This window comes from Zonotrichia leucophrys, chromosome Z (assembly GCF_028769735.1).
Source record: "Zonotrichia leucophrys gambelii isolate GWCS_2022_RI chromosome Z, RI_Zleu_2.0, whole genome shotgun sequence".
Lineage (NCBI taxonomy): Eukaryota > Metazoa > Chordata > Aves > Passeriformes > Passerellidae > Zonotrichia > Zonotrichia leucophrys.
The window spans coordinates 18,997,041-19,023,838 of record NC_088200.1 but is presented as its reverse complement, the minus strand read 5'-3'; the positions used below and the strand labels follow the sequence as shown (position 1 = coordinate 19,023,838).

Below are 26,798 nucleotides of genomic sequence, written 5' to 3'. Positions count from 1 at the left end.
AGTTGACTGAAAGGGACATTAACATAAAAAATACTCCAGCATCCCTGTCATGTAGAATACTGTCTTTAAGAAACAAGATTTTAGGGTGCAATAAAATAATATAATTATCATCAGAATAACAGTACTGGTTTAATGTAATTTGAATCTAAACTACAATAACCTTATATGAGAGAGCTGGAGTCAGTAACAGAAAACCTGTGCTAAAAGGATGGTATCGCACATATGCAGTTTCCTGCCATCTAATTCAGCAGCAGTTGTGGTAGACCAAAAAAGGTAAAATTAGTTTTCTTTTTAAAATTAGTGCTCTCTCTCTCTATATATATATATATGAATTACTCTCTTTTGCCATTTTCTATCACAGAAAGCAATTGCTGCTGTATCATGTCAGAATTCACTCTAGGTGTGTCGGAAGGTACAGGCTGGTGGCAGTACAGGCTGAAACAGAGCAAGATATAATTCTTCACTTATTTTTCACTTTGGAAAATTGTTTCAAGATAGACCACTTCTCTATGGCTGTAATTAGTGTAAGCATACATTGTAGAGATACCTCTTCAGCTGAATACTTGGGATTTTATGTGTTACCAATATCTTACCACTGGATATAAATATATTGCAGGAAATTTATGAATATTAAATTTATGTCTTCCTCTAAATTCCCATAATTCTCATATGGCTGGGCTCATAAAACAGCTAAGCAGATCCTTTTTTATATACATGGACATTTGGCATATACAAACTCATAACTTTGAATCTGGAAACCTACAATCTGCACCGTGATGAAGTGAGTTTACTATGTTCCATCATATCCATATGTTCTACCTCATTTGTCTCCAAAAGGTCTTTTCAAGCTTAGTTAGTTTAGTGATTCTCTGATTCCATGACTTCATGTGCTGAGGAAATATTCATAGTTGACACAATTCCATAACACAGTTATCAGAAGTAAGTCACCTCTGATCCTAGACTGTGAGTAGTGACAGAATCAAAAATTTCCATTTTTCCCTGCATTGTTCCTTACCCCTGATAATTAATGAGATAGACTAAACTACAAAAAATCAAGCAACCATTTAATGATACTACAATTAAATTGACATTTCCCACAATAGTTGGAGAGAGACTCTAGGATGATATTATAAATTGTATTTTAGCTTATTTTCTTTCAGTTTTGTAGGAAGAATATTTCCTATAGAATAATTTAATTACTAGTCTGTGTGCAAATACTGGATGTCCTTCTGATGTCTCTCCAGTCTGCTAGATTTGTAAGTGTGATTATGTAAATCTTTTACTGATAAATAAATTATTGTAATTGTAGTTGAAATACCTCTGGAATTCATAAAACCATTGCATCTAAATAATATATTATGAATTACTTAATTATTTATCAAGACTAATTCAAAATAAGTGTAGGGAAAAGCATACATTTATTTTTCAATAGCACTTTTTTTTGCACCAGGTCAAATGTTCCAGATATCAAAAATAAAAAAGAGCAAGAGAATCAAGTTTCCTTCATTAGCTGTAAGGAGTTTGTTTTGGGTTAATAATATGACAACAATGGTGCCATTCCTACTGTAAACTTGTTATCAATTATAATATATTTTGGCTAATATGTGGAATTTCTATTAGAAGGAGGACAAGAAAGGAAGAGTTAATATGGGTGAAAGGTGAGTGTATGTAACAGTAAGAGAAGAACAGCAAGATTTTAGCGGCTATGGATTTAACAAGAGTGTCAGAGATACATCAGTAATTGCAAAATTAAAACAATGGGTTATGTGTGTTTTCAAGTCAGTATTCTGTGCTAAATGTGGTAAACCTCAATAAACAGCCTGGTGGTTATTAGAAGCACCAGGCTGTCCATTTAGCTACATCTGCAAAATAACTTTATTTTCAGTCTCATGCAAATTTTAATTCCAGACTGGGTTCTAATCACCCTGTAGAAATCATCACAGGCAACATCAGATCTCAGGGTACACACAATAGCTTTTATTTTCCCTTTTCAGAAAAGACCTTTATCTGACTGCTAATGAAATACAGGAAATTGATTGCAGAAAACCTGCAGAGGCATACTTACTGTACCAGATATAGTAAGCCCCACTTGGTGCATTGGCATTTAGCCATTTTATGTAAATTTAGTGAGAAAATTACTCCTGTATATGATCTAATATCATCAGTAATAACTCGTAATGTCCTCATGTGAGGAAAGAAATTAAAAATTCATTAGAAAACTAGACCAGTGACACTACATTACTAAAACATATTTCAGTGTTTTGCTTATACTGTGTTCTTATCATGGTGCCTCCATTTCATGGCAAAGAAGATGGAGGAGAAAACATTCAACTTAAAATGTCTGCTGGCACACATCACTGGATTTGTATGTCACTAAACAATGAAGGAGCATAGTCTTGAATACCAACTATTTAATTAGCACTTCTGCCAGCCATGCATAGAAAACAGCTCATTTACATGTGTCATTCTCACTGATTATTCACATAAAAATCTACTGGATTTTTTAAGTGTATGTCACGTTCTAGTGTGACAACGACAGAAAATCAAAACATCTGTTATTATTTTTAAAAACCTTGAAATTTAGAAATTGAATTAAAATTTATAAAGTCTTTCTTTCTCTTGTAGGTATATTTTAGTTATTTAATTTAACCTTAAGTGTGGCATAAAAGAGTGGATGCAACTAATCATTAAGAACTTCAAAGGGCAACAGAAAACCTCTAACAGTCTGCAGTTTAATTAAAGGCTATTATTACAAACCTCTAAAACATACAGCTACATGTAATGACAAGTGGTGACTTCTAAATGCTGCATTTGAAAGGTACCACTCCTGCTCTAAATGCTGCTGATAGACAATGCTGAAACATGTAAATTCTCCCAGGGAAAGACTCCATTTTGAGCATAAATGTGGTACCTTTTTGAAATATTTCTTCGAAAGTTTTATCATTTTGAAGCATTTTGCTTAGAAATATTCACTTGTTTTGCTGTTGTCTCTCAACACCTGCAAAATGGATAGAGTATCATTGAAGAGATAAGCCAGTTCATAGAAATGAAAGTCAGCCATTTCATCACATTTTTCCTAGAAATATATAACATACAGAAACATTCCCTGGCTGTACACACAAGAAACATAAGATACTTTATATAACATAAAGGTTTAATTTCTCAGGGAAATTAAAAATGTCAATCCTCTTGCAATTATAAAAAAATAAGCTTGTATATATTTTTATGAGTGTTTAATGGGCAGTGTATATTCAAGTTTCTGTAGGAATGTAGTCTATCAAATAAAGGCCTATCAAATAAAAAATATGCTGTACTGACTCTCGGTCATTGAGCCCAATCCTGTAAGGTCCCTGCTTTTCAGGCAGTCTTTGTTGTCTTATGGTGTCTTTTAAATTCAGCATATCCTATAATTAGGAACTGCTCAAACAGAGTCTTAGGTTCATGCTATCGTACATAAAATTGGTATTTCTCATTAATGGATACAATCTTCTGTATTTTCAGTTTTAAACTGTTCATTTTTTAATGTTTCATCCCTATAACTTAGCTTCCTCAGGTGAATTCCAGTTCTGTGTCTAACTTGCCACCAGTTACATAGTGTTAAAGATCACAGAACATTTGAATTCTCAAGTACAAAATGATGAGTCAACCGAAAAATAAGCTGAAGAACATGCAATTTTAATGGTCTAATAATTAAAAAATATTAATAATATTCCCCCTCTCAAAAAAAAAAAAAAATAATTACAGACACTTTAGTAATTTTAAGAAAGTTTGTTATCTAGGTCTAAGAATACTGAATTTAAATCTGAATGTATTTATTAATTGATAATTTGGAGAATGCAAAAGAAACAACTCAGGTTACCATATTTTGAGATGCTATGAAAACTTGTAGGAAAAGTGAAAGAATTATCATAATCAAAACAGGTTATCAGTATTTTCTGGAAACCTAGATGTAAGATTTAACAAGTAAAAAATGGCAAAGACTATGTGAGTGGAAGGAAAAATCTGAAACACAAATAAATATTCAATAGATACAGATACTGAGTAATTGAAAGAGACCAAAGGGTGCAAAGAACAAGTTACAAGGATAAAATGTGATTTAAAAAAATACAAACACAAAAAAAGAAATAGCAGCAATCCCTCATATGCACTGTATTATAAACCATCCTGTTGGGACCCCATAATTTTGGCATAGGAATATTAGACTATGTAGAATACAACTCACCTTTAAAAAAGATGTATAATAAGTCAAATGGAGAAGATGCAGAGAAAAAAATGATACAAAAAATTATGAAAAAACTATAAAAATAACAGGATGGAGGCATTGCTTCAAAAGAAAAGATTATGAGAAGAGACTAAGCTAACTGATGATCAAGGGAAATATGTGTGGGTGTTCAGATAAGCAATAACTTCAGCAGCCAAAAGTTTGCATTGTGTTGGTCAATTTTTGTATACACCCAGAATTTTCTTTAAGGTTAACCAAAAGTTGGCCAATAAAACACAAAACACCATGTAACATTAGGACCATGCTGATGTGATCAACTATGTACCTAGGAAAGGTAATTAAGAATGTAAGCACAGGAGATTGTTGTCTGAGTATCTAAAAAACTCCTAGTGAGGAGATGGATGGTGGGTTAGATTGAAAGAAAAGAATGTTGACTCCATAGATTGATCCATTTAAATCCAGAGTAAAGAATACTCCAGAGATCTTATTGCAGGTTACAGTCCTGCGTTCTTGAGAGGATTGACTAGATCAGCTCTTAGATCTTATTTTCACCTCTAAATTTTTATATTAGAAAGTTTTGATTTAGATTTGATTCCAGGTGATGTTTTCACCTCTCCGGCTAATCTTCAAATAAAATGTTTTCTAAAGATAAATGTGGATAGCTTGTCTGCATGCTCATTTTGAGAAGCGCATATAATAGAGACTTACTGTGATAGTGTTTGCTGCTCAGATACCATCACTGGAGTAATAAGAATACAAATATTATCTTGAAATATATAAATTTTAAAAATCAGAAATTAAAAGGTGTTGAAGATCCCAAAGGTCTAATTATATTAGATATTAGCACATTACTCCCATTTATTCAACACTCTATAGATATCTACTGCCTTTGTCTTTTTTTTCACAGTTTCTGGTAACACAGTGTATGAATTAGTCCTTTCTGTGAGTGCATGAAGTACAAATATAACATATCATGTATCATTATATTGTGGTCTATAGCAACATGTTCACAAATACAATGGTCAAAAAAGTTATCTTTAAATTTTTGTGGTTTGGCAGTTTGCACTGTCTTTTAAAGATGCTTGCATCTTTCTACTGAAGTCAATGAATGATGTTGGTGGTATTGCAAAATCAAGATCTCTTTATGAATGTCTGTACAAAGTTAAAATTACTGAGTGTCAAATATTTATTATATTTGAGTAGACATTGACAGAATACCAGGCCAGGTTACTTTCAGAGAGATCTGTCCTGGTTTCACCCTTAACTTTCAGTTTTAGCATAGCAGGAATGTTCATCTGCCTTGTTCAATAAGAAGAATATAATCCAGCCCACCAAATTCAAGCCCTTTGACAGTATGCTATGAGAGCTGATTTGGTGTCTCTGAGTTGTTCTCTATGTCTTACTGGCACCATCACTGCTGTGCATCATATATAGTTATATATATATGTATATCTATCTGTCTATATTTATACACACATGTACATAGACTATACGCAATATAGATTGTATTTTATGTACAATATAGAATGAACTATCTAGAGAGAATTTATTCCAGTTTAGAACTTCTTTGGTCATTGTTTGCCAAATTAGAGAGAAAAAAAAGACCTTTCAAAAATTGTGGCAGGCACAGGGCCTGCAAGGCCTCCCTGGCGGTCAGCACCCTAAGATGGGAAATGCTTAGTCATAATGAGTGGACCTTAGAAGCTCCTTTGTCTGACTTTAGAAAGGGCTTATCTCTCTGTAAGCCTATAGGTCAATTTCCTTTTGACCCCTACTATTGGACAATTTCTAAAACCCCTGTATCCTATTAAAAAAACCCCTACTTTTGCCCGGTTGGGCAGAATAGTTGTCCCTGAGAACCTTCACAGAGGATTCAGTAAAGACACCCCTGTGGAACCTCACACAGCGCTTCTCCTCTCACTCTACATCTGCCTGAGGCACTTGGCAAGCTAAAGAGCTGAAATCACAAAATGAGCTGATAATCACGAAACAGCTGATATCATCTAAGCTTGCTAAGGTAGCCTGTGCCTGGGAGCTGCTTGGGAACTTGGACAGTTTGTGCTCAACAGGACTGCGCTATCTGGGACCCTATGGCAGCCCACTGGGGATACCCCGAAACCTGGCCGAGGCCGCATTAAAAAATAATAGAAATTATATGTTTTTTAGAAAGGAAATAGAAGTGGGAAAAAAGAGCTATCAACACTAAATCACAGAATCACAGTATCAGAGAATATTCTGTATTGCAAGGGAATCCATTTAAACTTTTTTCCCTTATAATTTCCAATAGTAACTAGGCATGACAAAGTCAGTGGGTTGTCTTACACTTTTTCTCATAGTCTTTTTTGCTCAAATACTGCCTTGACTTTTCATGATGCCAACTATATCTTGGTGTGTATTAGATGTCACAAAGGGCTGGTGAAATTGTAGGCATGGCCTTCACACAATCTGTCTCTTGCAGTTTCTCCACATTTAATTTCTTGTTTTCCCCCTCAGATATTCTGTGCTTGCTATCTTTTCCTCCATACCAGTGCAGAGGATGATTGTACTGTCAGAATTAAACACAGAGAGCATAGCTGCTGGTCTTGGGATGAGAGCTTTGCTGTCCTTTAGGGTAACTAAGTGAGAAGATGATCTTTTTGTAGTGAGGGCATCAGTGTTAGAAATCACCCTTTAAAAACCAGGACATTGTCTGACCTATTGACTTTAGCTGTCCCCAGTGACAGTTAATAGAATTAATTTGTATTTGCCATGATTTAAAAATGAGAAGAGAATCAAATTATTTATTTTCTCCCCTCAGGTTTGCCTGCCCTGTTTTGCCAATAAGAGTAACAATAACAAAACAACAATGCAACAATAACAACAAAATTATTATTATTATTATTATTATTATTAGTAGTAGTAGTAGTAGTAGTAGTATTAGTATTAGTATTAGTATTATTATTAGTAGTAGTATTATTACTATTATTATTATTATTTCTTCATACATTTTTTCAGTATTTAAATGAGGACTAAGGTTGGAAAGTTTGTTTTCTAAGGCCAACCTAACAAATATGGTAGGGGATTGTAGAAGTAAGATTGTCAAAAAATAGCCCCACATATACTATGTACATCCAGTTTCTCTGGTTGGTTCACTCTACCAAATAGCACGAAAGGCTATAAAGGGTATGTACTTAAAGAGGAAAAAATGTGCAGTGGTGGGTAAAATGGGAGGCTCTTCAGTAAGTCAGAACGTAAAGCATTGCAAAGCTAAGAGTAAACTTTATACAGCAATTGAATGTATCTGCACAGTAATTTACAATAAGAAGTTTTATTGTAATCTTGCCATGAAGACTCATTCTGCAATGCATTTGTGAAATTTATTTTTTACAATCTAGGTTAAAGTTCCAGATAAATTTGTATTTAATATATAATGGATTTGGATAGAAATGGATTATTACAACAAAGGGTAGAGTTTTGGAACTGCTGTTCCAAAATGCTACGGGCTGAAACTTACTAAGTAAAGAAAAAGTTTACTTTGAGTAAATTAACAAAAAAACATGATTTGTTGTTTTGCTACATGTGAAACCACATGCTACATGTGGTTTCTCTTCTAGCAAGGTATAAAATGTGTATATAGCTTAGTTTTAAGCTTTTCTGTACAGAAAATTTGGGACAGATTATAGATGGGTAAACTGCATTTTAGTCAATATTTCACAAAACAAACAAGTCTTCCTCACAAAGGCAAAAAATCTATTGAAGGAAATAACATCAAAATTCCTTTAATCAGTTAAGAATACTGGAAGAATTCTAACATATTTTTAAACTTTTCTTTGTATGTTAATTGCCCTTTAAAATATTCCATAAAATGTAAATTTCAAGTAGTAATGACATAAAATATAACATTATAAAGATTCTACAATATCAAAGTTTGATCTGTTGATCTTAAATTATAAATCAGGATTAAAAAAAAACCCTTTTCCTATCTTTATTTGTGAAGATATTGAAAGTAATACAACATCCTTACAAAACGCTTACCATGTATATATGTGTATGTCAGGGATTATATGTGTAGTCTCAAATGTTTACATTAATGTATAAAATGTATAGGTATACATAGATGGAGAGAAGGCACTTCATATATAAAATTCTTCATAAATGTTTATTGATAATAATATAAGGTACATTTCATTGTGAAGCTCACTATTTGGAGGCTTTTATAATTTTTTTAAGCAGGGTAATCTCTCAAGTCTGTAACTGTCTTTCAGAAGACCTTGAGAGATAACCTTCGTCCAAAATTATATGTCTTTTCAAAGGTAATTTTCTATATATTAAGAAAGCTTGAGGGAATTATTGTTCTTTCAAAATATTTTTCTTTTTAATTTGAAATTCTTCACGAAATACCTAAATGTTCATATTTTCACTGGGAAATTAATAATTTGCCATCATCTTGAGTCAATAATGGGCACAGCTGAGTTGCTACTGCAGTTATGTAACTTGGAGTTTATTTATACATGTATAATTAAGGAATATTCAGCATTGTTTATGAATGAAAATTAATAACTGGTAAATATCTGCTATATTATTTTGCCAAAATTAGTCTTCTGTTCAGACATGACCTCAAACAACATATATGCTCAAGAGCATATTCAGCACTGCTTGGGAACCAGTTTGGATCTTGGTCTAGTTTTATGTTTTATCATTCTGAGTACTGGTAACTGCATTTTTTTTCATGTTAGCTGCACATTTAGGTGACAACTCTCTTTTCAGTGAAGATAGGTTAGGTAGATCAACTGAAGTTCTCAAATCTTTCATGCTTTGGCCAGGTTAATTCCTGCCTTGCCCTTCTCTACTCAGGACCAAGCAAAGGTACAATCCTGCAAAAAGCAAAGTGCCTTCCGTGATATGCTGATTTTAATTTTAATGGAAGCTGAGAATGTTCAGCATCTTGTAGTAGACACTCAGCAACTGAAAGACCATAATTTCCCTTCTCAAATGCAGAGGAAAGAACAATAAAATCAAATCTCAAGACAGAGTAAATGTGTCCTCAAGGAAATTTCTTTTCTGACCCAAATCTAGCAATCAGTGAAATGTCAGGTAGGATATCAGGAATTTCTGACAGAACAGACCACAGATAAAACATGACTGTTCCTTTCTGAGCTTTAATACCAGTCTTCACAAAACTGGAGAAGATCGGGAAAATGGATTAGTGAGAGCTCTCTAGTTGATTGTCATTAGTGAAGCTGGCCTAGGCTTCCACTTTCCATCTGACAATCTCAGTCTTCTGATGGAGCACCTAGAAGAAATTCATATGAGTACAATTAAATACTGGGCAATCAGTCAGCTCTGTTACTGCGTGGTCAAATCTTCCTTCAGTCTGGGAGAGCTTAGATGGTGCATTCCTTATGTAGACAGAAAGTGGGGATTATTTCACAACTGAGTCAAGTTTAAAATTCCTTATCTCGTCTTGGTGCTGAAGCCTTTATCCTATATACTGCACAGAGATAAAAACTTTTTTTGTATACTGAACTATATCCTTTCTCTAGTAAGAAGGACATACTCGTAAGTTTTAGTTTACTAGATGCAATATTAAAATAACCAAAGAATTCTACTTTGCATTTGTGATTATTATTATTATACACAAATCCAGCATGTCAAAAAAATGGTCCTGGACATATATTAAATGTCAAGGTTAGTAATTATTTGCTCTTTGTAAATATTGTTGTAGTTTACTAGTGAGCAATGAAGTGGCTTTTCTTTCTCCTAACTGTGAAATGTACTGTGTGAATATCTAAACTTGCAATATTGATGATAAAACAGTCAAGCACAGAACTGAAATGCTGAGCTGCAGGATATCAGATCAGATACCCTGGATATGTGCTGTACATGGTTGTATCCTGCCTTTTACTGAAGAATTCTTCCTTTCGCTGGGGAAAACCACTTTGTTTTTGTTGAATGAGGTCAGAAGATAAGAACATAAGAATGGAAGTGCTTGAGACCGCATCTGGAAAGGGAAAAAAACCTACTATTGAAAATTTTCATGTTTGCTGAAGTGTTTTGATATTACTCAGGGGAAAAAACGGAAAGAAATGAAAATGTTTAGTCTTACTCTTATTAAAACATATCTCTCTGCATTCTATTATTCTTTCATGGCATCAAAGGTGAGATTAGTTCTCTCCTGTCTAATCAAGTTCTAGACAGGTTGTTGTAGTTGCATGGCTAAAAGTGCCTGTACACTTAACAATCTTTTATACAAAGAAAAATAACAACACTGCAAGACTTTTAAGGAAACATGGTGCAATATTTGCATATGGGAATACCTGATACTACAATCGATTTTAAAATGCCGAAATAAGAAATAATAAGGAAATTATTTTATTATAAAATTCTAGAACGTAGATCATTTTACAGTTGCATTTGTGTTCTAGAAACACAAACATTTCTCAAAAAGAAAATAATGAGAAATAGACTTAAATGAAAGAAAGAAATCGGAAATAATTGAAAATTACAAAAATTAAAATGATAATTGAGCATGCTAGTTAACATGACTAGTTTAAGCTAGGTATACTATAATAAATACTAAATCCTAGTAAAAATATTTTTGTTGAGTTAATACATGGCATGTGACTTTAAATTTAATTTCTTTGTGTAGATGTATTCTTGTCTAAGTTAATTGGAAAACTAAGCATCAATTTCCCTTTTTTTCCAGTTCCTCACTTATATTTCCACTTCAAACATCACTTTTATTAGTTTGGAAAATAGAATTAAGTCAAGACTGGTGACTAGGTGACTAAAAAATAAAATGTAGCTGAGTAATAAAGAGCAAGATTCTATTATGACAACGAGAAATTTAAGCAAACCTATTGATTCCCCTGCTCAGAAATTTGGCAGAGTCTCAGCCTATGCAAATGAAGAGCTAAGAAGGATTGCATCTTTCTTCAAAAAGTGATTTTAATCATGGCAGTCACTATAAAGCTTGGCAATATTTTCTGGTAATTCATGTGAGTAAAAATTGAGCTAAAGTCAGGATTTCTAGACTCCCGCCTATTATTTTATACAGATAGTAGTGCAGACACAAGTTTCTGCATTAGTTTTAATGAATTAGTTTTACATCCCTCTGTTGACAATGTTTGATTCTCCCTGCACAGCACTTTGGCACAATGAGCAGGGTTCCTACATTTTTTGATTGCAAGTCTGAAATTGTTGTGGCTATCAAATGTGGCCATTTTAATTCATTGAAAAAGCTTGTTTTGAACTCGAGCCTAAATTATAAAAAAGAAAACAACTATCTTTAAGAAAACAAAAGCAAGCAAACTAACAAACAAAAATTGCCCCTCACCAAACCCAAATACCAAACACCATGACCACAAAATAAATCTTGCTTACTTGCTTGATGCTTATTGACTTAATAAAGTGAACAATATTGTCAGAAACATGCTCATGTAAGACTACATGTGTCTTACATGAGCATGCGTCTAAAGTAAGGAGGGGAATTATTTTTCCACTTGAATTGCAACATTTTGCGAAGTTTTTTTCCATGTTTGGCATAAAGGCAATTTAAAATTATAGATATTCCAGTCCAGGAATAAATAAAAAGGTTTAAAAATTTATTGCTGCTGAATGTACTTTGTATTAAAGATTAATTTCCAAATTAATCTTTCAAACTAGTGGTTTAGGTATTTTCATATTACTTCCATGCTTAATTCAGCATGTGGAAAATAGAAGGTTAATTGTTACGCAACAGTAACAATTTTTCTAACTTTCACAAGTATCAATAGATTTCAAAATTTAAACATTAATCTAAAAAAATGAAGCTACAAGGTACCAAAATCAGCATATATATATATATATATATATATATATATATATAATTTATTCATTTTAAACAAAAATCAAAATAGTGTTTTAAAAAAGGTGGTATTTTTGAATAGTTAACAGAAAAATACTGCAACATACAATATGAAAATAAATGCCAGTGAATATTATATAGTCAAGTGTAGTGGTGAAACAGTTGTTTGAAATGAAAAGTATGTAGGGATATTTTAAGAATGTAAACTATACCTCTAAAGTAATAACAATCAAAATGAAATACTTGATAATTGCATTTCTTTTTGTTTTTACTAAACATGAAATGTGTGGAAGAAAATAGGGCAAAAATCTCCACACAGATAATTGATATTTCTTTTTTCTGCTTCTCAATCCACTTATAATCTGATTGTTCTTCCCTATGTACCTGGAAAGTAATCAAAAGCCAAAGACAATGCATACTCTTCAGTGTAAACTTCTAGTGGCTCATTCAAAGCCTCCAATTTTGAATTAAAATGTCATTTATTTGTTGACTTTCACAAGGAATTTTTCACTCATTTTGGGTCAGATTGTGGTATAGATTTTTAATTATAATTTCCCACTGATGCTAATAGTAGTTTCGGCTAAAAAATCAGTTGCCTGGTGGGCACCACTGTGAGATTCCTACAGAAGAAAGAACCTGATATCTCATAAAAATTGGATAGTGATAGAGAGGTAGCTGTATGAAAGTTGGAAAATGAAAGAAGAGTTGATACCAAATAGAAGTTGATACTCAGAAATAGAAGTTAAAGGTGATATTTTGGCTGTTGGGTCTTCTTTAGGCCATAAGTAAAAAAGTAGTATTTTTTTAATTCTTCAGCCAGAGAAAGGCCTCAAAGACAGAACATTGCCCCTAATCTTATTCGTTACTTTAGCATATGTTGTAAGTAACTTTTTCTTAAGTAAACTGACTCTGGGAACTATACACCCAGTATATGGTGGGTGCTCTAAATTCAGCATTCTATATGCTCTAAATTCAGCATTCTGCCCAGGGACACTGCTGATGAATATGTAAGACTGCCACTGACTTAACTAAGCCAATTTTAGGCCTAAACATTGTAAAAATCACTGTCTAAACATTACTCTACTGATAGTGTGTCATGCAGATGACCTGTTTCAGCTATCCTGACTTTCATGGTATGATATTATGTGTGCATGGAGTTTAATTGAGGTTAAAAGGCCAAATTCTAATCTCATCTGTACAAGGGGTACATCTTGAGTAAAGCTATTAAGGTCAGAGGAGTTACTTTAGATTTACAATAGCATAAGTAAAACCTTATAGGATATATTCACATAAGAATTTTTATGCTTTAAAGGTTACATGCTAGAGCACCTAAGTTTTCTCTTAAAGATAAAAATTTTGGAGTTTATGTCTAATATTAGATGCCTATTTTATTTACATATTCCTGTAAGTTAGTGGTTTATAATTTATATGTAAATGAAAACACTTTAAAATAATCTGTCTTTGAATTTGAGGAGATTGTGTGTGCATAGATAGAGGAATAAAAGTATTAGCTTTTTTTCCCAGGTTAGGAATGACAGTCCATTTCTTCTCATGGAGGTTTTACATAGACTCAGTTCTGCAGTATATTTGATAGCATTCTTTGCTGAAAATGGTTTTACCTTTGGCAGATGTGGCCCTAAGTGTGTGGAGGCTGTGACATTCATGGCATAATGTATGACAGCCTAGAAAACAGAGGATGCATGTTTTAGATTCCCTCAAAATAAAGTGAGGGAATCACACTGACTTCGTAAGGACATGTGCCTCCTCCAGAAGAATTCAAAAGACTTTTTTTTTTAGTTATAGTAATGGCCAAAAAAATACTTGGCACAGTTACCAGGGGATCTATTCAAAATATTGAATAAACTTTAACTAATGCATCAATAAGATCAGTGTTTTGACATGATTTTTTTCCACTTAGTTTAGCTATGTCTTTAGGTAAAAACAAATAATATATATATACAGTATATGCCGTTGAACAAAATTGGATTAGAGAACTAAACACAGCTATGAGTGCTTCCATGACAAAAATTATACAGTATCTTAGGACTATTCTGTTTTCTCCTAGGCCTAATTTGTTTCGGTTCAGTTGGAAATAATTTTGTTTCTGTGCTAAAAGGAGACAAATTTTTTAACTGAGCGTAACATTTTACAGAAAAAAAAACACTAAAAAACCCACCAACACTTCTGGAAAGTATAGAAGTGACAAATTTGAAAGCAGGAGGGAAAATATTTTGATAGATAAAGAAATCCAGGGAAAAATAAGAAGGAGGTTTAAAATACCCAAATATCACTGTATTATAAATTTAACCAAAAATCTTGCATAGGGGAGAGTGTTACTGGCAGGGGTGTGAGGCTTATAGTGGGTTTACGTAGCAAACATAAGGGAAGAACCCACAAAATGCTCTGGTAGGTAAAAGTGGAAATGAACCCAATTAGCAATGAACCAGGGTTACAGAATGACAATGTAAATGTAGCTGAGATTCAGAGCTGTTTTTCAAGGACAGTTATTAGGATTTCAGGTTTTGGAATTAATAATCTTGATCAAAAGAAAATGAGGAAAAAAAGTATACTTATTAAATACCAGTACACCAGGGACTAAAATTACTGGTGTTTGCTGAAATGCATATGGCCACTTTAAGAAATTTCTTAAACAGTAACTAAGCTAGATTTAAGTATTGTCTGATATGAAAATACATTTTGCATTGATTTTTTACTATTTACTTAAGGAAAAACCTTTTTCATATAAAACTTTTTTCATATAATCACTCCCACTTAAAGTTTGAGAAGCTTTTGTATTTTTTTCTGACATTAAAATTTTACACATAGATAATATTTGCTTTGGAATAAACTGTAAATCATACTCCTTATAATTCAGTACTTCAACATAATATTTCTGGTTTCATTAGTATAGTCCCTTACATGTAAAACCTGTCAATTCTGCCTATCCATTAATGTTTTAAAGTAACCTGCTAGCACATAAACTCTAAAGCAGTGTTATATTCATTTCTCTAATATTGGGGTTTTAACTGCTCCTTTAAGTAATCTTGCAACCTGTGAATAGTTGCAAAAGTAAAATCATGAGTACTATACAATAAATCCTGCCATAGAAAGCAAGGCAGACTGCATTTAATAAATGGGATAATTCTCCAAACCTGAAAGGAATATTTTGAACCAGATGAGAGGATGTGGTGTTCCTTAAGGTAAGCTACATAACTGATGTATAGAAGTCACTTCCGGAAGCAATAACCAGGATGACACTCCAGCAGAGTGTTAGGTATTTTATGACAACTCAATTAGCCACAATTATGTTATATGAGATGTAAACTGCATACAGATAAACAATCATCAAATCAAATAATAAAACTTTTCCTCTAGGCTGGTGACTTCATCATAGGCCTTTGCTATTTGTAAATTGTTTTTCTTCAGTTTAGAAAATGCTGGCCAGCTGGAGAGTCAAGTCAATCTGACCAAGGATTTCAGTTCCAATTATTTTTTCTACTGGCTACCTAATTCCCATAGAATTAAGGGAAATTACATGTGGCACAAAAGTGATTACAAATTCATTAGGATTGTGATTAAAGGTTTTGTATGAAAAAAAGCCCAACAAAAAAATCCTCAGAAGAATTGTATTCTTATATAGAACATAAACCAAGATGATCTTTCAGATCTAGAAACTGGAGATATCTTAAATTTGATATTTTATATGTCAATAATTTTATAAGATTAGTGCTATGGTTTGTTAAATCTCAGAAAATATGATTTACACAAGGTTCCTTAAAGTACTTTCAAGGTATTCTTTCATTGATAAGGCTAATTATTAGATCAAATAGTCCACTGGAATTTAAAAATTAAGCTTTCTTTATATCTGTAAGAGTACTGTAAAAGCATAAAGCCCTGTCTTCTGTAAAATCTGATGTAAGATCTGCATTTGTAGCCCTTTTCTGCAAAATTTTATCAATCCTCTTTTGAGACAGAGGAAGACTCCTGCAAGTCTTTTGCATGCATTTTCTTTCATTATTCTAGTTTCTTTTCTGTCTGATTTTTATATAGTTTTTCTTTTTGGTTTCCAATATGCATTTTGTTTCCTCTTCCCAAGTCTCAGAGACCTCTTCTTCCTCTTTTTTTCCTACACCCTCTGACTTTCCTACACTTATCATTCAAATATGATGAATGATCTTTCTCCTAAGTCAGTGAAGGAACTCTGTGCTGTGTGGTTATATGGTTATCTGTCACTCCAGCCAACTCTTCTAAATTGGTTTAGTACCTTAAAAAACAAATTGGCATAAATAAGAGAAAAACTGTTCTTTTCTTATGTGAGTGGGAAATGGATATTGCTGGAATCATTATTTAAAGACTTTTATCCATTGTGACAAGAATCACAGGACCAAAATTACAGTGCATCTTACGTATGCTTAGCCATCATAGAAGCAGTAAAAGGCAAGGCGAATTTACAATACTGCAGAATATAAAATATCTCAGGAATCACATTGATCTGTGCATATGCATACTGAAACACAGAATAGTAGTTTTAATGGGAGATTTTAAAGATGGGTTAAATAATTTCAGCTCTACTCAGTCCAGTTTCCACAAAAAGATATGTATACTTAAGTTTTCTTAATCAAGTCTGTTTATGTACAAATATACTCATAAATAAGACGTTGTAATCTCAGAACTGTTTTTAGGATGCAATTTATCACTCTTTCTTAATTAAATTTAAATTTTGAAGTCATGTCTCAGAATAAACTGATGTCATTTTAAGACCCAGGAAGCATTTTTCCTGTTACAATATGTTTCCCATTGATTAAGAAGTAATATTTGTTTTAAATTTGGGTTATCTGCATTATGTGCTAAATAAAAAAAAAATTAAAATTAATGAAAGTATCTGCATTATGTGATAAATAAAAAAAATTAAAATTAATGAAAATGTCTGTTGAGGATCTCAGACTACTGACACAACACACAGTCAAATGCAAAGTGTCCATAAACAGAAATCACAGCCATTCGATGAACTAAATCCTTTTCTAGCTGTCCCAAGGTCCTGCTCAGGTTTTGTGTCACACCAATGGTTTGCTGAGATGCTAAATATCTCATTTTCTACCTTTTCCCTTTTTCACAGAATAGAGAGGAAAAAAAAGTGAAATTAAAAGTACTTAAAATTTAAAAAGAAAAAAAATCTGTTAACCTTGTATTACCTACATTCATGCTACCCTTTCTTGACCAAAATGCCAAATACCTTTTTGTTTAGAATGTTGAGAAGCAGTGTTTGGTTAGTGTCAAAAGGCTCAGGAAGAGTTTCTGAAATGTGTTTGTCCACAAAGGCCAAGTCAGCCTCAGTATCAGTCAAGAACCTTTTAGGTTGCTATATAATTTTTCTCTAAGGTGAGATGATATTCTGAAGCATTGTAACTCACATGGTAAGAGATGGAGAGAGACAAATAATGTTGCTCTAGAATATATAATTTACTGTCTTTCAACTGCTCTTGTTCAGGTTTTGGCCTTTATTTTTGCTATATGCATAGGGATCAGGCATTTCTTCTTAAAAATGCATTTTATAGACTTAGTTACACATTCTGAAATAAAAATATCAGATTCTAACAATAAAGGAATGCAGAAACAGCATGTTTCTGTAATAATTTCACAATTAATTTTGCAATACAGAGACTATTATTATAGAGATGTACTGGGATCATGAATAATACCTTCAGTGAAGATAATAGCAATAAGAACATCTCTATGTTAGAAACAAATGTAATCTAGACCTCTGTTTTAAGTGACTGTATCTCCAACTCCTATGGTACTATGAGGTACATAAACATATGATGAATGAGGGGAAAACAATAATGCATGCAAAATCAAATACAGCAAGACAGGTGTGTGTTGAAATGTTATCTGCAAAGATCTAATTAAGGGAAGGAGTTGAAAATGGAATGCAGTGATTATGGAAAAGACCTAAGCTTGTCCCATTAAATACAGATTTTCAGATACTGTTTTCAGATACATACAAAGAAGGGAAGGCAGCTTTCAAGGAAGACCCCTGAAAACTTTGTGGTATTTTTTGAAATAGATGTGTAAGCAACATTACGAAAGTGCAGGGGAGGTTGAATAGTACATGTGATGTGCCATTGTGAGGGTTTCTGGCCATAATTGCCATCAGGCTCTTGCACTGTTTCCAATCTTTAGCCCTCAATATTGTTAAAAACCCTTCTCTACTCGTACCCTTGTCACTTTAAGAGCATGCATGGGGCCAAAAGAGCTTTACTTGACATATCTTACAATGTTCTCAGGTGGAGTGTTATCAAAATAAAAACCTAACACTGAAGAACAGAATTGTTCTATGTAACCACTTCTTTGCTCCTACAGTACTGTAGGTTTTACTTTTGGAAGGTGGAAGGAAGAGTGCAACCTCCTTTTCATAGATCAGAACAGTGACCGTAATGAAATGCAGCACAGCAGTATTGCTTGTTGCACTTTTCACTTTTCTGTTTGAGGATTCTGGTTGTAAACCTACAGATCCAGGGATGATATTAACTTAGTTGGCTGGACTTCACACCAAGATTTCTTTGTTGCTTCATATTGTATCACAGGAATGACTATTCTAATTGGGGTTTTTTAGCATAATGATGTTTTAAAAATATTTTTTCATAGTATTCTGTGATAAACTAATTGTCAAAATTATACAGAAAGTACTCAAAATAAAAAAAAATCAGTAATGAATAGCTAAGTTTTCATTGTGGGTTCTTCACAGCAATTTTCTGTAAAACAGTACTATGCTCAGATAAAGTTAGTGCAGTGGATAATTCTCAGGCATTTGACTGTACTTTCACATGGATGCTTCATATTCTAATTCAACACTTGTGTTGTATCACAGGTGGTATTGCCTTACTTTCTTGTTATGTTACCTATATTATTTAAAGAAATTTCATGCTTCTTATTTGATGAAAGTAGGAGTTTTCAAAACAGATGTATAGTTTGCTCTGCACTAGGACATCTGCATTAACACAATATTTGCAAAAGCACCAACATTAGCATTTTTCTAATGGTACAGAAATGGTACTTCCATTTCTGTCATAGTAGCAAAGGCTTACCTGCCTGCATTTTCACAGGTCACACAAACATTGATGGAATAAGGTTTTTGCCCTAAACTAGGATTTGTGATTTCTTAATGCTGCTGTATTGCTTTGAATCTGTTTAGTTCCACAGAAATATAGCATGGTGAAGACCTAATAGGTCACTTTTCTATGCCACTGAGGGATTGTTCCTTAAAATGTTTTATCTTGAAAAGAACAGGAGGCCACTACTGCCCCAGGAAATTTTTCAACAGTATAAGAGAATTCACTTTGTTCATCTTACATTTGATTTTTCTTCATTTCATTCAGATACTTCTATTTAATGAAAATAATCTGACAAACAGATGATATAATTTTTCCAGACACATTCTCAAAGACTTGGAACCTAATTCTGCAGTCACTACTAATGTACAATGATGAAAAGTTAGTCTCCAAATATAATTCTGCAAGGTGTTGGGCACACCTTGTGAAGCTTTGCATTCATCAGCTTGTGGTTGAATTCCAGGCCTTTTTGCCTTTGTATGCAGAATTCCTGAAAACATTGCTCTACCTAATTTGACCTAGATATTTGATCTTCTTCTGCCTTCCCTTTTTTACTAGTGGTGTTACCCATGGTGCCCTGGCTGCCTTCTTCATCTGTTTTGTCGCTTCTTCGTTCACATCCTCAGCAAACTGAATTAAGAAATACCCACCTTCCTCCTAGGAGGAGCCATGGAGAATTCCAGGCTTTGGCATCAAAATTAAAGCAAGTTGTGTGTGATACTGTTGAACGTTTGTTAGTATATTTATTTTGGAAGTTATAAATATTGAAATAATCAACCGCAAGGTAAAGTTGCTTTTGCTAAATAACTGAGGTATTTAATTTTTGCTGTGACATTTACATCACTGGTCTCATTTGATTCTGTTGTCACACTTGTGATGAAATTGTAGCAAAAGTAAATTTTGGGGGAAAAAAGCCGTTTGCTTGAGAAATAAAATGTCTAAGAAAGTTTAAAAAAGCATTTTAAAAAGTTTAAGAAGGTTAAAAATGCTTAAGTTAAAATATAATGCTTAAAAATTTTAGCGTTTCAAGAAATTTTAATGCCTAACAAAGACAGAAAGTCAAAGAAAAATTATGGATTCTTAGTAGTAAAACAGTGGTAGTAGTTGGATCCTGAAATTCCAATAGAGAAAAAAATCTGCAATTTTCCATAGCCTTCATACTCCAACATCAAATATAGCTTGGACTTCATTAAATTAAGAAATAATTTAAAAACTAAGAGGAGTCTTTTAGCTCCTTTTTGTTCTACAGTTTTTATTTTACAACAGAATTCTCCTGTGTCCTTACCCTTGAAATAAATATAAAAAAATATACAACTCTGTAATTTATTTGAAATTATATCCTTGTGTATGCAGCAGAGTAACTTTCTTGCTGTCATTCTTATTTACTTTACTGTATTTCTACAAACTCTTAATTGAGGTGAAGTTTTATCCCTTTTTTTATTGACACTATTTATTTGAAAAGTGAGAATCATAACACAAAGAGAGAAAAAGCTGTGTATACACTTGCTCCCACACATCTACCAACTGCCAGATAACAATCACATATTCAGATTTTCTTCATATGCATTCTTGATTGTGTTTCCCACCTACTGATCCTTCTGCTTGGCTATATCCAATTACTGCTTTCTTGTGGAAATTGGTCTTTCCAGAATTCTAACCCTTCACACATGATTTCATTGTTTCACACTGCTCTGCTCCAGACTATTGCATTGCACCACAGAAAGAGCCAGTCTTTCACTTTATCTAAACATTGATTTTCTTGTTGTTGTTGTTTTGTTTTGTTTTGTATTGTTTTGAGTCCAGAGAACAAATAAGAACAGGGCCTGATTTGTCACGTGAGGGATCCTGTGAACAATTGCAAAATCCATGCCTACATTTCAGTGGACCCTTTGCTGGGAAAATCTGACTTAGAATATATTGCCATGAAATTAAAATTTGAATTTTAAGCTTAGAATTCATTAAGTACCAGATGAATAGGAAAAACTCTGAATATTATGGGTGTTCATACATGATGGCGACTTTCATACAATTCATTATTATGTTTGGAGGTTTTTAACCAGCTGAGTGCTAGGATTTGGATATTGTTCTGAACAAAGACATTTGCTCTGAACAATTTCTTTCAAAGTTGTGCAACTGACTACTCACCTGAATGTTGAATTTAATGCCCACTTATTCAGCCAGCTGCTGATGCATAAAAACTACCACTAGTATCACCTATTTCTTATCATAGTCACTGACATGGCACAGCTTCACTGAGTTTGTGAAATATGAGTACTCTGCTTGACTGCAGATAAGTACACATTGTTGTATCACTAAACAGCATTTTTCCCAGCCTAGTCCTTACAATTTTTATTCTGATTTCCTTGGTACAATCTGTGCTTTTACACGACCTTCTGCGTATATTATGAACATTTCCCACAGAGTCTTTCATTTTACTGTTATTTGCAACTTTGCAATATTTTGCTACTGCTGCCATGCAGTAGCAGACACACAATTAATGAGAATTTTGGTATCTTTCATTCTACACAGAAGAGATGTAATACTTCTAAAGCCTGGGATGTAATGATGTTCTGTGGGAAAACAAAGATAGCAGAGCTTGGGCTTGGGGTTTTTTCACCCTGCCAAATTTCATGGAAAATCTTGCTTTAGATTTCTTGTCCAATGTGACCCATTTTTCCAGAAATGATAAGCACTTATTTCTCCTGATGAAATAAATGGAAAAACACAGAGCTTGTAGAAACCTGATTTTCAAGTATTAATATATGAATGCTTGGGTTCTTTTCATTTTAGCAATTATCTATGACTAGTGTCATTTTGCTGTTTATATTACAATTGAGATTATAGCAAAAAAAAAAGTAAAATTAATCCTCTTACTAAGAGTTTCTTTTCAGGTGTTTTTTCTTCTTGTGTTTTCAGAGTAAGCAAGCAAGTGAAGCTGCAGAAAATGGCACACGTGATTGAGGGGATTGCTTGCAAGAGTATTTGCAGTGTCAGCTTGAAAATACATTTTGGAAAGATGGAATGAAAAAGAGGGATGTTTTGATGCAGAATTTGGGAGGAAGAACAAAAATATTTAAAAGGAGTCAGCATCAATAACTCAATTAAATTGCTGGAAGGCATTCTTTTGCTTGTAGAAGTCTAGTGCTTTTAGGCCAGGAAGCCATTTCCTCACACAGAAGCTGTCCACAGCACGCTATGATAGTGGTGATGGACTAATTGCTGCATCCGTAACACCTGTTAGTGTTAGTGATGTCAGCATCGTCTGGAAATAGTGAGCTCAGGAGAGTGCCTGAAGTCACATCCTGGGCAGGGGGGTAAGGGAGGGAGGGTATAATTAATAAGCTTGTGAGAGGGGTGAGTGGTGCTTCTGCACAAAAGGAGAACAAATCATGGATACATCGAGCCATGGAGTGCAAGGAGAGCTGTTCTGACTTGGAGTGATAGAAGATGTGTGGTGATAGCCAGATCTCCTGGGTAACAGGGCTTGCTGGGAGCCGGGCTGTTGCATGTTAGGATGTGAGCAGGAGAAGGGCTGCTCAGCAAGGGCCTGGGGCTGCTGTCAGAGCAAGAATAAGCTCTGAAGGAGGCTCAGAGTCTGCAGCCGCAGCAGGGTGCTGACATACTGGAGGTTGCTTACGGGGCCTTTGCCCAGGAGGTCAAGACATGAGTCATGTAACTCTCTCTTCAACCTTCTGGTGATGGAATGACCATTGCTAAGCAGCGAGTGGGCACATTTGATGCCTCCACTGAAATGCGAAAGTTGTTTCCTTTGGACTGGAAAATATTACATTTATTGATTTTTTTAAAAATCAGTCTTAAAAATTACAATCTAGCATTTTGAATAGTTGCTGCTCAAGCTTGTTTATAATTTCTGTCTCACCAGGCTCTGTAAGGTGGCGCTTGCAGCTAAAATTGTTAATGAAAGAAAGCCTTTTTTGTGTGACCCTTATCAAGTTCTAAAAATTGTTCTCATATTTAGTCAAGGAGTTCTAGAAACACTTAGTTTATAAACCTGACTATGTGTGGGGAAATCCTGGCTTGACCACTGGGTTTTCAGAAGTTTGAAGTTGTTACAAGAGCTTAACTTTTCAATAAATTGATTCTCATAGTACAGGGAAAAATCTCTAGAAACTTAACTTTCTTCAGTTCATATATCAGGAGAATCACATATGCATGGTATAAAAATTATCAATTCCTTAAATGCTGTTAGTAAGCGAAATAAGTCTTTGTGTTTCTCCTTCATGAGAGAGAAATTGTAGTGTTTTGGAGCCTAGCATATACTGAATTAATGTGTGTGCATATATATATATATATATATATATATATATGTGTGTGTGTGTGTGTGTGTGTGTATATACACATATGAACGCCTACATATAAACATTATACTTACATATTTAAACTTATAAAAGGGTAGATTTTACACTTAACCATATATATCTGTTGATCTACTGAATGGACCCAATTTTCTTCTCTCTCTTTCTCTCCCTCTGCCCCCACCACCTCTTTCACCCTACCTTTTTATTTTTGGCAATGAGAATGAACAAAAATTACCCCTGTTGTCTTGGCTGTATGGCTTAATCCACTGAACTAAAGACTTGGAGTGAAAAAGGAAAAAAAGGAAGAAACCTACAACAGCAATAACATTGACAAAAATAAAATTCTGTTCTTCTTGTGCATCAAAAAAATGTCACTTTCAATTTTTCAAATGTTTATGCACTCAAGGGTCCCCTATAGGGTATTTAGATGACTCATATGCATAATTATTAAATGCAATACTGCAACACTGAGGTCTTGCTTGTTAAATTCTTCTTGGAAGGTTCTTCATGCACATAGAAAATTGCTTCACTATAGATAGCCCTTACTCAAGTGTAACCCTATTGCAACTCTTGCTGAAGAAGCAGTTACTGCAATGAGATAGTAACTTATTTTCAGGAGTAGGCTACTGGAGCATGTTTGTGAGGACTGCAGTCCTCACAAAAGGAAAGTGGTTTATGTAGAATGACACAGTTGTAGAAATTATCTGAGGATAAACACAACAAAGAGAATACCATGTTAGTGATTTATCCTGTATTTCTTTTTTTAAAAAGTGAGTTAGACATAATTCTGTTGAATGGTCCTTCTTTTTCCCAACATAAAGTCTTTTGATACTATTTGAAATTACATTACTAGAAAATGAAGTAAACAGGTTTTTGTGTGTATGTTTAATGGGTTGTTATGAAAGCAGAGTTAAACTGCTTTGTGTTTTAATTTCTTTCATAGGTCCCTGTCCTGTGAACACCTTGTTTCCAACTGTGGCAGGTTTCTGTATCCCCATACTGAATACAGGGGGCTTCTGCATAGATTCACTTCCTTGCTACTGTGCTAATATTTGCTGGCTCAGGGCTGAATGCACATGCCTACCTCTACATGCATTAGTCATACCAATGAACACAAATGAGGGAGGTGACCTCATGAAACAGCTACATCAGGGATGTACAGTACATTATTCTTAAGGCTGTTCTGCAAACACATCTGGCATTGCAGCCTGACACAACCTGAAAGACTGCTAAATGATAAGAACCTTTCATTTGACATAGTCAAATTGATAAGGTGAATGATTAGCAGCACCTAACTACATAATGCAGCCTTTGGATATGATTAACTTTTTAAAGAAAAGAAACAAAACCCAGCAACTAGTATGTTTCTAATATGATTAGCAAAGCACTTCTGAGAAATGTTTTCTGCAAAATGTGCTGTTGTATTTCATGTCATTACGTATTTTAAAATGCAAAATGTATTCACTTCAGAGAATGACAGTATCTGGAGGATATAAGCAGTGAATGTCCTTGCCTATAATATGTTTATGTATCTTTGAAATTTAAAAAAAGATGTTTTTCACAGTTTTGTTGAATATCTTGAGGTTATGAATGGCACTGCATTTAAATTATAAATTATGTCTTTCCATTTCTCTTTTGACTGTCAGAACTTTGTTACAGCTTCAGAATAACAACTTGTGCTAACCACAGGCATAAAATTATTCAGCACTCCTTCTATCAGAAGTGTATTTTTTACCCAGACATGGAAAGCACACAATTATTAAGGCAATATTCATATGTAATATTAATGTTCTTATAATTTTACCTAAAAAATGATGGAAAATACGTGCTCTCTCATATCATTTAGATTAATGTTCCCTCTAAAAATAATACTTCATAACATTAAATTTCCTTGTATGCTTACATCTCTGTGGTATGCTTTCCAATATTCGCCACAGCATTGCAGCTAATATTTCAGTAATCTCCTTTCTTCTTTTATTTATCTGATCTGCTTTGGAGTATGTCTTGAAGCAATGATGCTTTATGTGCATGGCTAAATCTGGAGTTTTGGTGCCATCCGATGGACTTGCTACTGGAAGTTGTGTTCCCACACTCCTTAATCAAAGCCTCCATGTCTTTTCCCCAGTTCCTCAAGGGCTGCTTGCAAGATTGTTGATATATTTGGCCTAGTGCTAAAGACAGGTAAGACTTGTGTAGATCTTTAGCTCCATCATCCCTAAGTATCTAAATACTGTTTGGCACAACCTGCTCTCTCCTGGCTGCCAGAAAGTGAGAGTCAGCCATCAACCTATATGTGATGCTTTCTGGTGAGGAGGCAATGAGACAAGATATTGGCCTGAAACAGTCTGCAACTTATCACCTATTCTTGGGCTATGGAAACAACACAGGAAAGCCATGCTCAAGTTGTATTTGAGACAAAATGGGACAGGTTCAGTCCAGGTTGCTTGTATTTTTGCCCTTGTAAAAGAGTTTAATCTGGTCTTTTTGGTTAGATTCAAATAGTTTGGAACTTCAGGTGGTAAAATGGTAGCAAGCTAAGTACAAAAAATACCCCCCTAAGTTAAACAGATACTGCTCACTGCTGCAAAATTATCTTCTGTATTGGTCATTGTCTAGGCTGATATTTTTGTCTAGCAAATATTTTTCTAAAAGAGATTTACTGCATGAACCTCCACTAATAGTAATACCTATCATGTAATGCCTTAAAACAGAATAGCTACTTTGAGTAAAAATCCTCACAGTCACCTTGGCAAACTGTAAATTATGGTTTTATTCCCTTTTCACATCAATAGAGTTGTACAGAGAGGTAGAGTTTATTTATAGGTAAAGTACAAGATATTATCATAACTCGGATTAAAACTAGGACTTTTCAAGTGCTTTTCATTTTCTTAGGGATTGCATGTTCTATTATTTGCCCTTTTGCTCTAATACAAATGAATTTATTAAGATAAGAATGTCAAAGCAAAATACCAGAAACATCTTTGTGTAAGTATTTGTGCGTCATTCTACCTCTAAAATTCGTGATTCATGTCTTGGTAGAGGAGCACCACATCTGCATCCGTGCATTGCACATAGAATCAAAGAAGGGAGCTTTTGTCATTTAAAGTTCGATTTAAATTTTAAAAACTGACTAAGCAGCATAGCAAACATTTTTCTAATGTTCTTAAAAATTCTGTGTTTCAGAGTGTGGCTACTGACCCATCTTCCTGAGGAGAATGGCTGAGATGTCTTTGAAATTATTCCTGGAATTCGACCAGCATGAGATCTCTACCAAACTGAGGTAATACTGTTGAAAGGCAAGAAATCTGAAGTGATGTATGTTC

At 33.8% G+C, this 26,798-nt stretch overlaps 1 long non-coding RNA gene across 6 annotated transcripts in view; it reads left to right on the top strand.

The window, feature by feature from the left end:
* The window catches only part of LOC135460179 (uncharacterized), a 110,977-nt gene that overhangs the window by 27,114 nt on the left and 57,065 nt on the right, over positions 1-26,798 (top strand). For all 6 annotated transcript variants that reach the window (XR_010443176.1, XR_010443178.1, XR_010443177.1 and 3 more), the window contains one exon: positions 26,659-26,755. This is a non-coding gene — a long non-coding RNA (uncharacterized LOC135460179). The remainder of the gene's footprint in view (positions 1-26,658; positions 26,756-26,798) is intronic.